The 17,490-nt window shown below is 37.1% G+C and overlaps 1 pseudogene; it reads left to right on the forward strand.

Moving 5' to 3' along the window:
• LOC125138434 overlaps positions 1-16,308 on the forward strand; it is a 99,209-nt pseudogene extending 82,901 nt beyond the window's left edge.
• The last annotated feature ends 1,182 nt before the right edge of the window (positions 16,309-17,490 follow it).

Below are 17,490 nucleotides of genomic sequence, written 5' to 3' on the forward strand. Positions count from 1 at the left end.
ATCTCAGACCTAACTCCAGACTTATTCATGAGCTGATGTTTTGGATAACATGCTATTTTACATAGAATAATGAATAATGTTTTATTTTTGTTGATTAAAATTGCTTGTGAAACCTATTTAAATGATCCCAGGGTTCAAGTCAACTTTCTTCAGTCGACAATAGAAATAATTAGAATAGCATCATGTGATAAGTTCATGGTGTGAGGACTGTACCATTTGACCCATTCAATTTTTTAACTGTTGCTTATGGTGTAACTAAGTTACACCATAAGCAACACCTCGAAATATCAAGTTGCATAATACTGAAGTTACAGACATTTATTGCACACACAGAAAAAAACAGCTCACTGATACCTGTTTCATATTTCAGACTTATTTGGCAAAGTAGCTGGATAATCTATCTACTGATGGACCACCTCCTACAAAATGAGCAGGAAATGGAAAAGAAATTGCTGATCATTCTTGTAAGAAACCTGTTGTTTGCATGGAAGGTATGACAATTATTTTCCATTCTTTTTAAGTTTAATAAATCATTATGTATTATTAATGATCATCCTGTAAATAACCCTCAATGTTTTATTTGTGCAGAAACTAAACTCAGAAGAAGGGAAACAGATGGAATTTGTGATTGATCAAGTCATCCTGACTCTGGCTAAATGTAGCAAGAATGCTTGTAATGTGTTTAAGTGAGTCTGTCAGATGAGAACAACAACAAACGTTTCACTTTAACACACACAAACAACTGATATCAGTATAATGATGAGTAATGTGTCTGTGCAGCTAAATATCTTAAATAACTTGAAGCTATGAGGAAAAACTATTGAGTCTATACTGTATCGATCTTCACATTTAGCCATTTATATGTTTGAATTTATCGACTTTTTTACTGAGGTGTCAGTTTATAAGCATGTTGCATCAACCTGGAATCCACTGGTCCATGTTACAAGGAATTAAAGTCTTTATGCATCAATCAGCCTTAACATTAAAACCACAGATTCACTGGTTGAAGTGAGGAACACTGATGATCTTGTTAGTGTCACCTGTCAGGGTCTGATGCATTACACAGCAAGTGAAAAGTCAGTTCTTGAAGTCGATGTATTGGAAGCAGGAAAAATTAGTACGTGTATGAATCTGAGTGACTTTATCACGGGCTAAACTGTGATTTGTAGTCGTTTGGGTCAGAGATTCTCCAAAACAGCAGGTGCTGTGGAATGTTAATGGTACCCTAAAGGTAAAATGCTCAATAAAGGTACAAGGATGTGTGTGTAGTGAAGGCCAGTTCATTTGGTCTGATCCTACATTAAAGCTTCTGTAGCACAAACTGCTGAAAAGGTTTCCTGAAAACCTTGAGTCCTGGAGTTCATGGCCTCGTTCAGCAGGATGTTGCTACCTGACACACTTAATAAACCACTCAGGAACAGTTTGAAGAACAATCTTAATTTGATCCAGCATCTGTTGGATGTGCCCAACAAACAAGTTCAAGATAAGTCCAAAAGAATCTGCTGCTAAAGTCTTAGTCTCAGATACCACAGCACACCATCAGAGGTCTGTGGAGTCCATGCCTCAATGACTCAGAGCTGTTTTGGCTCTACAAAATGGAACTGTACAATAGGCAGGTGGTTTTAATGTTATGGCTGATCAGTGTATAAACAATATTAGATTAATTAACACATTTTTCCTTCACAAAGTTTCAGCTTTCTTTACTGAATTATGTAACATAAAGTTTGAGAGAACTTCAAGAACGACAGGTTATTAAATGTCAATAATTGCCTCAGTAACTGACCAGTGTACATTGTACAATAGACAACTGACAATTGTAAGAGGTCACTTGCAAGCATATATAATAATTAAAGGTTAGAAAGCTACTGTAAAACTTTTATTCTCTTCTGTCAGAGTCGTATGTGGCTACTGTGATAAAGATTTCACAGAGGACAACACAGCTGAGGTGGAATGTGGACACATGTTTCACATTTCTTGTTTAAAGGACCATGAAGACTCACAGTGTAGGAAATGCAAAACACCGATCAGTAAAGACTACAAACCTTGTGGAGTTGTGGCCAAGTAAGAATATCTCAATTAAATGTTTATCATTTTATTCTTGCAGAAAGAAATTCAAAAATTCTAACCTTTAGAAACTTCTAAGTGTACACTTCTTTCCTGTTTTACCAGAGACACCTTTCTGAAAGTGAACCGATTTAGAAGAAAGTGCAATTCCTTCTTCGTGGAGTTCATGTGGAACTTTATCAGTAGCAAAGAGCAGCTGACTGACAACGTACTGAACAAACTCATGGACTATGTAAGATGTAGCCCATCTACAGAAGGTAATGATTTAAGAACTTGTAATTAAATGTAGTTTGTGTACAGTTTTTGAATTAATCAGTATTTTATATCAAAATGTCCTGAAATATATAAAAAAAATATATATATGACTGAATTAGACAAAATACTACCTGCAGTAGTGAAAATGGTCTTCAGATTTATGCTACATAAAGAAAATAAACAAATAAACAGTATTAAAATGAATAAGAATGAATAACCTTAATGTAAAAGATTGTTTCTTCTTAAGTGATATGAACATATTTTTATAGCTCCAAGTGGGAGGTCCACATTACAGCAGTACATGAACCCAGACCCGGCTGTCCAGTCTCTCGTACTCAAGATCCTACTGAAATGCGGGTATTGTGTTCATTTGGATCTCTGCTTGTAGAATAGTTGTCCAGCATTAGAGAGTAAAAGTAAAACGTGATGCAGTGGATCTAATAATTGTGAATATTGACCTCTAATGGAATGGCAGTGTATGTTTAAGAGAATATATTAAGCTATACCAATATAATGTTCTCACTTTTGTCCAATCAGAATCTAGAATTTGTTAGCATTGTGATATTTGTATTATCAAACTATTCTATTTAACTGAAATCACCTAATCAGCTAAAATTGAGAGCTGGTGTTTTTTTGGGCAGAATGGAGGAAACAGCACCTCAGCTCCAGAGGTTCATTGAAGAGGCTGTGAAATCAAACGAGAGGAACGCTGATGAAATCTACTTCATGGTGGTGCGCAGCATCGAGGTCAGCACTGTCTCTCGTATTGCTCCAAGGCGTTATAATATAAAACTCTTCTAGCACCTTTTAATTTGTGTAAAGTGCATGTAGGAAGATCAAGAGCATTAATGAAACCAACAAAGCAAATATAAAGACACGGAAGTAACACGAATCCTTCTATCATCCCACTAATGCAGCACATAGAATAGCACTTGATCCAACACATCATGCCATTTTACAATGGCCATGCATCAGTGTGAAACATCCAAACAACAACATTGAAAAAGCTTAGATTTATTCATCGGTTTTATAAACTGTACCTATTCAAATGTTCTGCAGGATCACATCCACTTTTCCAGTCAAGGATGTCTCATAAACAAGGCAGTCAAATGTCTTGGTACCTGTGTGTTTATCGAGTCTGACCAGAACATGATTTCTGAGGATCTACACACCATCGCAAAACTGCGGTTTGCCATCACGGTTGCGTCTGAGGCCATCAGGATTGTACTGTGTGAAGGTCCTTCAAAATATTTACTTTCAGAATACAACCTCTATATGTTCTTTTTAATGTGACTTTTTCTGTCCTTGCACACATTGGCATGGACGTGATTTTTGTGTGAAAGCCACACAAAGTTTAGACCATTTAGTTGCTATATTCTAATGTAACCTACGTTTCTTTCATTCCTTATCTCATTCACGTCAATAAAATGAACTGTTCCAGTTACTTTGACACTCTCATTCACAAGCACAGTGCAATTAAAAAATGTGTGTACTGTATGAGCAGCTCCACACACACATGAAAAGGCACACACATTACTTTCGTTAGCACTACATCATCATCCTCCACATTTTAAAGTTTCTTCTAGCTATTTTCTTTACCCAATTTTAGAAACAGCTTTTAGAGACTGGAAACAAGTAAATCAATACATAGTAACAGACTAAACGTTACAGTTTCTTTAACCCAATAGAGATTTTTAGGGCTATTGGAGACTTTTATTTTGAAATAATTACAGTAGAAAATAATTAATAGTGTTGTTTTACAGGAGCTTTACCAAGGCATTAGCATATGGTGGTGGTCATTTCTGAAACTTTTTTGAGGGTTAATGGAAAACCCCTGTTCATTTTTGTGTTTATACTTTAGAGGTCACAGATGATGCTGAAGAGTGCAGACATCTCCTACAACGCATGAAACAGCTTTTGTCTGACACGGACAATCCGTGGATACAGATATTCCTTTTACGCAACATCTGTGAGACACATGGATTCAGCCTGGTCCATCAACTGGGACAGAGTGAGAGGTTTCAGTGGACTATACCGAGTGAGGTGTTAGAAGAACAGGTACAAATCTGCACATTCTTCTCCAGAAATTCATCAGATGTGAAGTTGGGAATGAATTAACATGTTATGAAGGAACAAATGAACAGCATACACGACATGCATTTTTGTCTTTCACTCATGATTATTAAATTGAATGTAAGTTTATTTTTGATAAATAATCTGTACATTTCGAAACATTTTTTACTGTAAAGCTGTAATTTTATTCTCAATGTAACAATTTAACAGGACTCTACACGAGCAGTGGATCAGTTCCTGATGTATGGACAAATGTATGAGAAGATAGTCGTAGACTCGTTCAGAGCTTTAAAAGAGCCTTCACATGAGATTGCACAGGTTTGGACTTAAATAATAATAGTAATTATAGTAATAATCAGAATTATTAGTTTTGTTTCTATTGTTTGTGTAGAAAATAATTAGTGATGGTTATCTTTGTGTATATGTGCTGATGTGCTGTTTGAAAATAACCGGACTATATACATCATGATGTGTTTGATTTACCAGGAGTTTGAAGGCAGCGCGTGTTTCCAGGTGTGTATGGCATTAGCTGCATTCAGGCAGCTCACACAGAACACAGCTTCAGCCGACAGTACAGGCTCTCTGGTGAGAAGTGTTCATACACTTAGAATTCTTTATTTTTTACTTACATCAGTGCATGATGATTGACTACAGAGTCTTCTGCCATGACTCTGCATTAATCATCAGGAGTATTAATATGATAACTATATATCTAAACTGGAGTTTCTTATGTCGTTGCATGTCTTTGCTGCATAGTTCAAGCCATTTATAATGTGAATGAAGTACAACATATGATCTGAATATTAGGGGACCTGACTAATGATCTAATGACTCTACATCACACACACTCCTCTGTAACTCATTTTAGATCACGAAGATGAAGATGAAGTCAAACGCAGACACCAGCTGGGGTCAGCTTGTTAAAATCTCTCAATCAGAGCTTGGGGATTGCAGTCTGTCACAGATTATCTTACACACTGCCCTAGTAGCACACGTTTCTACAGCACCAGAGATGAAACTGCTAAATGCTCTGTGCTTCAGTCCAGGAAACTGCAAGGTCGGTACTTTACAGAGTAATTTCATCAGTTGTTTTAAAGTTTTGTGGCTAATTACCTGTCAGTGCAAAGTTCAGGTTTTGAGATCTTCTACATTATGTGAGAAAGTGATGATCTTCATACAGTGAGTCCTGTCAGTTAGACACTATTTTTGTTAAAAAAAAAAAAAAATCACTCTTTATTGTCTGGGTTAACACCAACAAATCTCAAGAGCAGAATTTGTCATCTCTTACACTAGCTCTTATACCTGAGCACCTTGATCTTTTGAGCTTTAAAAACCAGAGGTATGTTGTAGTGAATTACTAACACTAGAGTTAGCAGTCAAATAGAAACACTAAACATTCAACTGGGTTATTTACACATAAGGGTTAAAATGCCTAAAAACTAACCATCTGACCAAAACCATCAAGGCTCAATAGAATAATACATTAGGACAAAAATACATTTCTAAATATTCACTATAAGTTCAAATAAATTAATTAAAATAAACTGATTTAATGTACAAGTCTTCAAAAATATCCTGTAGCAGCAGCACAAATTACATTATAGTGAAAAACTGATGGATTTACGGAACTCAATATTTTCCCAAAAACCAGAGTCAGACAGACAGAGAAACAGAAATACACATTCCTACAATATCCAGTCTAGCTAATATTGGGGTTCGAGGGTGTAAGCAGTGATTGCACAGTGTGGTTCTGGTGGAATAAAACAGCAGTGAGGAATACAGCTTGCTCGAAACACTTCTGTAAAGCCTACATTGATAATGTTTCCTTTTCTCCTCAAACATACACTTTTCTGTTGTACAGGATTCCTTCATCCCAACTATGCCTAACTCAGTAAATGAAATAAAAGACTGGATTAAAAACTTTAAATCCGAAGCTCAAGCAGAAAATCTGAAGATATGGGGTAAGGTTTCTATCTGCTTTAATTGATGTATCCAAATCCATATTATATTTATAAAGTGCACACTACATTAAGTTTATAATGTGTGTCCGATGCCCCGTTATGGAGCGGTAGCTGTGTGATGGGCAGTCAGAAGTGATTAACATCTCAATGTGAGGTGCTATGTGAGGTCCAATTTTTCCTCGTTTTTCAGTCATTGAATTATAAGTTTGTATTTTAATGGAATCTGTGCTCAACTATGCTCCCTGTCTTCTCACTATTTAAGCTGATATTGGACTTCAAGGGTGTTCCTTGTCTCCATTTCCTGTAACAGAACTCAATGCTCCTCATGTTCACAGTAGTTTCTTTTTCCTTCTATGAATGAATTTTCTTTCTCCCCAGTGTGTGTTTGTGGAGAACCTGTTTTAATTGGAAATGTGAGTATCGACTTCATCTCTCAAATACTGCTTTTGAAATTTGCTCATATTTCATTGTGTACTGTAATAACACCATGAATTATTGTTTGCTTTTAACCTAGTGTGGGAGACCATATGTAACATCAGTGTGTGCTAACTGTGGCAGTAAAGTTGGTGGTGAGAGACACATACCAGTAGAAGGTTTCACCGAGTTCAGGTAAATGTTAAATGCATGAATATAAAGAGCTTTAGTTTGCAGTATTCAGCTTAATACCAGAATTGATCCAAAACGCCCATGATGTTTACCTAATGCCATGTGCCAAATGCATTTTAACAACAACTTTCTTTATGAAAACTAAGAATTAAAAAACAGTTGCATTTTATGAGTGATTGCATCTGGTGATTTTAGTAATTTTATCATTTTTATTTGGTTTAATTACAAGGGATTTTTGTTGAAATAAGTAATGTACAGGGCAGCGGAAGAGGTCACAACCTTGGTGATCCTAGCAGACGGAAGGAGCAGGTTGGAGAGAGAAGTCTTTATGGCGCTAACCTCCACTTGGTGCGAGCATTAATACACTCCTCCATGATCTGGGGTACAACTGAACACACTGAGGTATGTTCCAAATTAAAATAAAAATAGGTATACAACTGTTCTAAAAAAAAGTTCTACAAAATAACCAAGGACGCACAAATATTTAAGTTGTAATCAAATGATTATTAGAGGGTTAATTAGCTAGTTTATCATTTAGCAAGTGGTTTAATGGTTAATTTTGTAGTGCTGGTGGTTTTAACAGGAGATGTTGAACTGTGTGATGTTCCTGTGTTGGTGTTGTTCAGGATGTTCAGAATCTCACGGAGATGCCACAAGGAGCACTGAATATCAGGAAGCACCTCTTTGACCACCTTCAGAAGGACATTGAGCTGCTCGCCCAAGCTTTAGGAAAGAGTGAGCAAGATGCTGAGATGACCGTCCACTTGTTTCTGAGGTTCATCTTGGAGAGCTTCTCTGGTAATATCTCCTGTTTTTCTGCTCTCCATTATTTTTTTAATGAACATAATTGTTGCATCAATGCCCATTAGGAGAAGTCTCCATCTCTACACTGCAGGAGGACTACAGTAATTTATTATGTTATTGGTACTGAGTTAGTAAATCAGAAGAACCAGTGTTGTGAAGAATTTTTGAGATGAACCAGACGTCATAGAAACAGCAAACTGAAGCTCATCTGAGACCTGGTTATTCATTAGAGAACAGACCACTGCCTTTTGACAAATAAAAAGGTTTCTTCATAACAAAATAAAGACTGAAGAAGGATTTCTGGCTGTCCCAGGCTGTAATATCATAACATAACAAATTCCTGACATGGTGGATTTTAGTATTGCTTATGATATCTCACATAGACAGTGTATCTCCATATAAAGCTAATACAATCCAAGTAGGGGGTTTTTAATCTCAGTATTTGAAAGGACAAAAACTTGTAACTGTGTGCTGCTCTCATTCAGAGCCGAACCTTCAGATCCAAATAACAGACAGTGAGGAAAAACGGGAGGAATGGGAGAAAGTCATTCACCAAAGACTTCAGGCCTTCTTTCAGGTAAAATTTCACTTTCACTTTGAGTCTAAGACTGAACTTAGTTTTCTTTTTTACCAGATGGTTATCAGAGTGCTTTTTTATTTTTATTTACAAACCCTTTATGATAAAAAATATTATTGTAATTGAACAATCTTTTGATTTGAATCTTATTATAATTTGTGATGTTTCTGAAGAATTTTGAGACACAGCTATTGGAGGTTCAGAGTAATATGCTGAGGTTGGCAGGCCTGGGTACTTTGGAAAAGATGATCTACAGTAAGGAGCCAGCACTGACGGACCTGCCCACATCTGGATTGTTCAACCTTCCGATCATGTGGAGCTTCACACAGAGGATGACCATTCAGCGCTTCAGTCACTTAATTGAGCAGGAAGATGAAAGGAAAAATGTTCCTCTTCTCTCAGAACTCCTAAAAAGCGTACGAGTTTTATGATTATAGTGATTATAATTTGTTCACACATCATTCATACAACTCTGCATATAGAGAAAGTAGCTGACCGTTACTATGATGCAGCTGTGGCTCCTGATTGGTTGGAATAAAACCCTGCAGTCTATTGCAGAGAAGATTGAACACCACATAAGTCATTTATATTTATTTTTGTATTTATAGCATGTTCACATTGGACACATCAGATATCTCCCTCAGGTTCTGAGCCTTCAGCAGAAACTGATGTGCTATTTTGTGAATCTGGATCTGCAGTGTTACAATAATGTGCCTATTAACACCTTCAGGAAGGAGAATGTGGCAGGTGAGATGAATGTAAACTGATGTGGATCGTTGTCTTTGATATGTACACACACAATGGGGCAAGAATCTGTGTTAACATATTTTTATAAAACATTTTACAGTTAATGAAGAGAATTGTAGAGAGTGATTCGTTTAGGTTTGTTATCAGTAATTACTGTTGTACTATGTTTTTAATGATCTTGTCTTTTTGTTCTTCTTTAGATCATGAACAACAGGACTTCAGCGAAAGTGCTGAAATTATGAAGCTGTTATGGAAACATTTAAAGTCAATTAATTGTAAGTTTTTTTTTTTAATTTCATCTTTGCACCACTGTAAGAGTAAATCTATGAAATAGGTCCAGCTGTGTTGTATACGTATATACACCGGCTAGAAAATGACCTGAGAGTGTGTTAAATCATCACGAAAATTGTTCTTTTTCCTACAGCCAAGCTGAAGGAAAAAGATGACTTAACGATCCTGGACCTCCTACCAACAGAAGGCTCCGTGGCTCAGATTATAACAAAGTACCTCGTACAGACGCAGAACGATTTCATAGAAAAGACCAACCCGACAGCAGACAGGTACACTGTTACATCTGCACTGGAACTCAAGACACTGTGTGTGTAACAGAAAAAGAGTACGTTCTAGAAGAGAATAGTTTTGTGTTTTTATGCTTTTCATCACTAGGGGTAAATTAAATACATTATTATAAACCAGTTTAATTAGAATTGTACTGTGATCCACAATTGTACTGAATCACCCTGTATCTACACAATTAATTTAATTCAAAAGCTATTTTCTGTTTGTTTGAAACAATATTAATAATAGTCATTATTCATCTTTATATTTCATTTCTGTTCAATAATTAAAATTCACTGCTGTCATTATAATTATGAACATGGCCCATTAAAACGTCATGGTAATGTTTTATTATTATTATTATTATTATTATTATTATCATCATCATTATTGTTCCTGTGTTTAAGGGTGATCACTGCTCAGGAGCTCAAGCCTTCCCATGTCATCACTTGTGTTCCTGAGCAAGACTTCCTCACTATTGCCATTTCAAACATCGACCACATGGTGTACGAGGACGGGAAACAGAGCACCAACTATAACTTTCAAACTGTGGAGCGGCAGATAATAGATCGATTCTTCAAAGAGAAACCCATGATCAAAGTCACTGTAAGCAATTTTTTAAGCTGCTTTCAGGCTTCAGAAAATAAGATACAGTGCTGTGTAAAGTTTGATCACCCCACCATAAAGTTACTCAGTTTGCTTCAACATGGATCATTATCATTATCCAGTGTCACCTCCAGCACATGCTGAAAAAACCTAGCACAGGAACACATGACTGTTTTCTGCACCTACACTGAGACAGGTCATCAGGTGTGAATTCATTCTCTAGAACAGCAGCTCTGACAGCTTGGGATTATCTAGCAAGAACTCATTCACAGGGACATGGAAGCTCCACATAAACAGATTAAAAAACATGTTTATTGTAGATATGGTGATATTTTCTGTAAGGAGATGTTTTTGTATCATGAGTGGTAGGACCCTCCAGTGTCAACGGAGTGTAAAAGGATTTGTTGTTCTTTGATATTGATGTGAAATAATCAGAATAAATGTTTGGCATATTGTTGAGGTTTAGTTAAAAAGCTGTTTCATTATTCAGACTGTAACTGTTTACATTAGACTATTTTAATAATGTTTTTCATCCCATCTAATTTTTCTCCTTCAGACACTTCCATTATTTAAACACGACACTGGAACAACGCTGCGTGCCTTTTTCAGAACAGTGCAGGACAAGCTGGTATGAAATGATAACTGCTCTACATTAATGTTTTATTATAATAAAGAGAAGCACTATTACAGTCATGTCATTCTTTATTTATTGTTGTCTCTTGTTGAATGTCTCTCAGCAAAATACTCTGAAAATAAGATTAAGTAACAAAGGGCATTTCACAGTAGAAGTGTTTATCTTGCATTTTATTAAAAAAGTGGATGATAAAAATCATTACGCTCAAAAACTTTATTTATTTGTTGCCTCTAATTGAAAATTATCATGCTTTTATGATAATTTATGGGTTTTTCCCCAACAGGAACCCTTGAAAACCAACGAAAGGAACTGCATCATGAATGATTTCCGGTTTTTGAATGAGATTTCTGCAGCTCTCTCCACCCTGCGGATTGTTATTGGATTCCTGAAGCTGTCATTTCCTGCACCAGAGCAGAAGCTCATGGCGTATGTAAAGAAAGACCTGAAGCTGGACGACAGAGCACAGTCACTGAACTTGCAGGTGCAGCCATTTTTTCTACACTTTTTCTACAGTGCTTTTTTTCTATGTTGGAAACTTCTTGATAACTTAAATTCTTGTATTGAATGACAGAAGTATTACAGTTTCTATAGGTTTTTATTTATATAGTGCCCTAAACCATATACAATGTCACAAACCATCATTGGCTAGCAGACAGTCGATATGTTGAGCCAGTCGATCTGCTGCCTGGCCTGGCTCTGGATTATCTCAGCTCTATTATATGACTAAGTCTGTGTGCTACACTTCAGGTATACTTCATAATACAAGAGTAGCAGATATAAATGACAGTACTGTACGTTTACACCAATTAGTTATAACATTAAAAGCACCTGCCTGGCATGGACTCCACAAGAGCTCTGAAGGTGTGATGTGGTATCTGACACCAAGACATTAGCAGCAGATCCTTTAAGTCCTGTACATTGTAAGGTGGAGCCTCCATGGATCAGACTTGTTTGTCCACTACATCCCATAAATCCTTGATTGGATTGAGATCTGGGGAACTTGGAAGTCAACACTGTAGCGTCTGTAGCACCCTAAATTTCAACATCTACTCCTCAATTACCCGATGAGCAACTCAGTTTTACACACACACCTGGCTCCAGAATGTCTGGAACCTACACAAAGACCAGATAACCCCATGCAGCCCTAAACGACTCATAGGGGCCCTAAACCAGAACACACACACACACACACACACACACACACACTCACACAATGAGACATTCCTTTTACTAATAAAACCCGAAGATAAGGTACTCTAAGGTTCTCATTCTTATAACCCTTTTTGTAATGTGTTCTTCTTTTAAGGCTTGCCTGACTTAAAATTATTTGCTCCTTAATTTCCTGACAAGGGTGTATTTTATTCATGTGTCAGAAAACAACATTGTATTTTAAAATAAGTTATACTCTAATTACTGATCTGTGTATATAATGTACTGCTGCCTTTATACCGTCATTACCCTTCATGTTTAGTATCCAAATGACCACAAAATTATCGGTTACTCATTTTTCAAGCACTGGTGTATTTTATTTGAGCACGAAAGGCACCAGACCGTCTTAATACACCCTGGATCAAACTTTAAAGTCATCTAAAAGTTTGATAGCTAAAACATGCCCACAGACACCTGAAACAAAGAGAGTTTTTCCCTCCAAAACCTTGACCGAAGTATTGGTCATCTCCCCAAAGATGGGTGGAGTTCACGACCTTTAAATTGTCACAAACACCACTAATCCATGGTCAGACTTCCGGAACAGCTTCAAGACCACTCCATCTTCCTTCAAAGAAGTTCCAGCAAGCTTCACTTCCAAGAACGACAACTGCTCTGATCTTCAGGAGAACTTGGAAGAACGTCTGACCCCACCCTAACTGAATTTTCAGAGATTTCTCTGTTGCATTCGGACTCTTGTGCAGTAAGCCAATGCAAGTAACCGTTTCCTTTACCAACCAATTTAGATGCGTAATTTTAAGTATGAATCTTTCATTGAATCTTAAGGTGAATTTAAGTTTCTGTGACGATTTCCCAGTTAGGGTGTGATTAATTTTTGAGTCTAAGCTTGCCATTCCTTTCCTTCCTTTCTCTAATTTCTTCTTTCCAGTCTCTTCCCCCCTTTCCCCAATTTTAATTTCTTTTGTTTTATTTTATTTTCATTTTCGTTTTCCCTATTTCTTTTGTTTGTTTGTGTAGTTAGTTTTATGTTGTGTTTGTCTCATTCATTAAATGTCATAATTTTGAGCCACAGGTGATTTGTGAGTATCGCTCACAAATTAAGGTACCTGCAATATCTGGTCTGAACTACATGCTCTATTAAGTTAATTTAATTTAAATTACGGTATACAGTAAAAGGAGAGCGAATCTTTCTTGGCCGGGAAGATACCGCCTTCATAGAATTAATAAAGGTTACACGGCCTGTTCGCCGGACGAACAGACCAAATAAGCGTAACGTTAATTCCAGTACCGTTAATTTCAACTTAGGTTAAAATATTTGATATATATTATATTTATATTTTATATATAAACTATAACACGTTATAGTTGCTTATAAATATTTACCTTGCTTCGCGAGCCAAAATCGCTACAACACCTTCAACTCTTTCTCATGTTCCTCAAACCATGTTTCCTTAAACCATTCCTGAATCATGTTTGCAATGTGTCAGGGAGCAACATCTTTTGGAAAAAGTACAGTGTCATTAGGGTACACTGTTACCATGAAGGGGTGGACAATGCGCTGCAACAATGTTTATTTAGGTGGTTTTCAGCAAAACCTAACTGCTCTTCATCCCAGGTGATTCATCCCCATGTCACGTTCTTGTGGTCTCCCTGTGCAACTCACTGATCTCTTCTTCAGGCAATCTGCTGTCCTTTTCCTCACACTGCTAATCTGACATGCTCATTTTGATGTGTCCTTTTTTAAATCAGAAGAATTCATCCATTTTAATCCACACAGGCCCTTTAGGTGCTTGTTCAGTCTCCTGTCATCCTGGCAGGTCTACATCTGAGTGCAATTTAACCTCTAATGCAGCTGTGTGACTAGTTTTCAACCTTCTGTAGTTCTCCCACAAAACCCCATGCTCCTCCCCCATGTAAGCGATGCACACACACAAGCCATCCACGTGATGTAAAGAAAATGTGATTCATCAGTCCAGGCCACCTTCTTCTACGTGCACCATGGTCCAGATCTGATTCTCACATGTCCAGTGGTGTACAGAAGACAGCATGGTCACTCTGACGCTCTGAAGCTACGCAGCTCCATACACAGTGAGCTGTGATACTGTGATCGAACTCCTGTTTATCAGAGACTTCGAAGAATTTGTGCTCCAGTTGGTCCTATATGGGATCGGAGCAGATGAGCTAGCCTTGACTCCACACACATCAATAAGCATTGGGAGTCCATGACCCTGTCTCTGGTTCATTGACTGTCCTTCCATGGAGACTTTTGGTAGTTTCTCACCACTGAGTAGCAGAAACACCCTTAAAAATCTGCTGCTTGGGAGAAACTTTGACCCAGACGTCTAGACATAACATGTGACCCTTGCAAATGTAAAAGATTCCTACATTGCTGTAACAACAGTGACAGTGTTACTTACTTCACCTGTCACTGGTTTTACTCTTATGGCTGGTTAATGTTTTATTCTAAATTTTATTTGAGTTTCTATTTTGTTTCAGGTGCTGAGATCCAGCCAGGTGAAGCACATCCAGGATCTGTGGGAAGCATTATCACTGCGACAGTCATCACTGCTCATCGAGATGAATCAGGTAGAATTAACCATTCACTTTTCTATCATTGTACTGTAGGTGTTTTTTTTCTGTGAAGGCTGCATTTCTAAATTGTTTTTAGTGTCTGTCCTCATTATGTAGCACTGAATTGTTAACTCAAGTAATGTTCAATATGTTTATACTTTAAAGTCATTAGCAGTCAGAACAGCAGTTCTGTAGAATACTAACAGAATCTATCTATTAGGTATTATCTGAATGTATAAGATTCTTTATAAATCTTTATTACTCAATAATAAAACATTATAATCTGAGTTTTCTGAACTTTGCAGAAGATTGTAACTGCTTAATTTTGTTTGTAACTTTAGAATCCCTTTATCATGATTGAGGATCGCAGTTTTCATGAGATGTTCACAGACGACCAGAATAATGAAAATAAGACAATTCTGGCAAACATCACTAACTTGGACGTCCTCATCACCGAGCTTCACTATGTGATCCTGAACATCAAGCTGAAAGATGTCCGTCCAAACTGGACGTGGGTGTTTTATTTTATTAAATGTTACACAACACAAGTAGCTGAGCAGAAAGTACTGAATGTGCAGAACATATTGAACACTAAATCACCAACATAAAACACACACTGTCCATAAATGAATTAGTGAATATTTACTGTATCTGTCACATAACACGCTGGTCACTGAATCAGCCCCAGCCTCACTTCTCCTGTACTAATTTATTTTACACTAGTCAGTGATGCTGTTGCACTTTGTTTCAAAAAACTCCACAATAAACATCTGCTTTAAGGCTTAAGATTGTTAGCACAAATATTCTCATGTAGACACCAAAAATTAAACCTCATACATGCTCCAGGAAAAACACTTGGACACTGACTTCATGAGACATGTGAACGTAGCTTTTTAATCATCAACAAATGCCAAGAAGTTTATGATGTACTTGATGGGTGTAGTCTGTTTCAGGAAGCCCTCATAAATCACAAATAATGTTAGCTGAGGTACCGAGTCAGTGCTCTAGGATTAGGATTGCCAGTGTGAGATTTGAGTCAGCAGGCTGGATTTTATTGATCATTTTACTGTGTGATGTTTCTGTCCCCTGCACAGAGTTCTGGAAACATTTGAAGCCTTCCTGGAATACAGAGAGATCAACGAGAAGGCCATCGACTGTCTGAGGGATCTTCAAGATATAAGGATGAGACACAGCATCGCTCTGTGGAAACTAGCAGTGCAGATCAAGAAAGGGATAAAAGACAGTGGATCTGTGTGAAGTGAAGCTGCAGTACACAGGCATCCACATAGTTAATCTACATAAATACTATAAAGCCTCATTTATTTTCTTCAACCTTAACTGTAATCAGAATTTCTTCTCTTTTCTTGCATGTGAATTAGAGCACAAACGAATAAGCACGGCGTTCTAAATGAACTTCAGTTTAAAATTAATACTGTTTGTTATTAAAATAGTCATGTCTTGAAATGCCACATTTGAAACAAAAGTTTCTTTTTAGCTTCTAAGGGGATTTCAGTAGGGTTTATTTGTTGAGGATTATCATGAGAAATGTGTGATGGGTAAAGTCACTTTAAACTGGATCCCTGTGTTCTTTTTCTAATACGGTTATTATTAATTGTATTATTTCTGTTCTGAAGATCTATGATCTATGTTCTATGATTTCTGGGCAATTAAAACATATAAAGTTCCACTGAGTGATTCAGTTATTTACAGTAAGTGTTTAGACGTTTAACTGCTATTTAATCTAAACATTCTGAAGCAATGACTTTTACTGTTCTGTGTGTGTGTGTGTGTGTAGGAAAGGTAGCAGTTAATTTTCAGTTAACAGAGAGAGAAAGAGAGAGAGAGAGACAGGAAGATTGATACAGACAGGGAGGAAGAGTTTGTGCTTACCAGAGAGAGCAGCAGTCTCAGACGAATTCGCTTTTTCTCCTTTTCTCATTTCTTTGTCTATTTTGTTCATTTCGGTTTCATTTCAATAATTTCTCTTCCTTGGCCTTGTGGGACTCTTATTATTATTATTAATACTTCGAAATTGTGTGTGTGTGTTGAAGAAAAAGAAGTACAATTTACAGTAATTGCTAGAGCTGTTTTTTGTTTTGTTTTGTTTTTCTTGTTTACTTTCCCATATTTTCACAAACACACCTGGTGCCTGTTTCAGAAAGCAGGTTAAGTGAAAACTGAGTATGTTAACCCTGAAATGAGGGGTTTTCTGTTTCAGAATGGGAGGTATGTTAAACCCGAGAAATCAGGTTAAAAACCTCTTACGGGTCGGTGACCACTAGGGGATGACCCAGAAACAAGCTTCATTTCATCTTTAAAGCATCAAATCCTCTAAAAACACGAAAAAATCTATTTACCTAGTAAAGTTTATACTCTCAATATTTTTTTTAAGCCCACACACAAAGCATAATATGATTCACAGCCTTGATACTATTAGAAAAAATTTTTGGACAAAACTGACCTAGGTGGCGCTAGACCGGTTTTTCCCTTACATTTAGACGCGTCCCTTTCTTCACTGGGGTAAAAAATCCACAAAAATCCACATAGGTCCAAGGAACTGAAATCTGTAAGCCTTTTAATCCAAAACGCTTTGGTCCTGCCACAAATATTCCGTTAGTGTTCCGAAAACTGGAAACAGTAGTGCGCCATCATCTTGTTTTGCCGCTCTAACTTCTCATTGGGGTATTCAAAAATTCTTTTGGGAACCCGCCTTTGACTGACAATTACTCCTTCCAATAGCAATTAAATGGGCCGGGACCTCTACAGCTCTTTAGCCAATAAGCAGACGATTCCAACGATATGCTGCAACCCCCCTCTCTGCTCCCTGGATCTGCGTGAACAAGCTGTGCAGAAGAATTCTTGCGTAA

The sequence above is a fragment of the Tachysurus fulvidraco genome, chromosome 9 (assembly GCF_022655615.1).
Source record: "Tachysurus fulvidraco isolate hzauxx_2018 chromosome 9, HZAU_PFXX_2.0, whole genome shotgun sequence".
Classification (NCBI taxonomy): domain Eukaryota; kingdom Metazoa; phylum Chordata; class Actinopteri; order Siluriformes; family Bagridae; genus Tachysurus; species Tachysurus fulvidraco.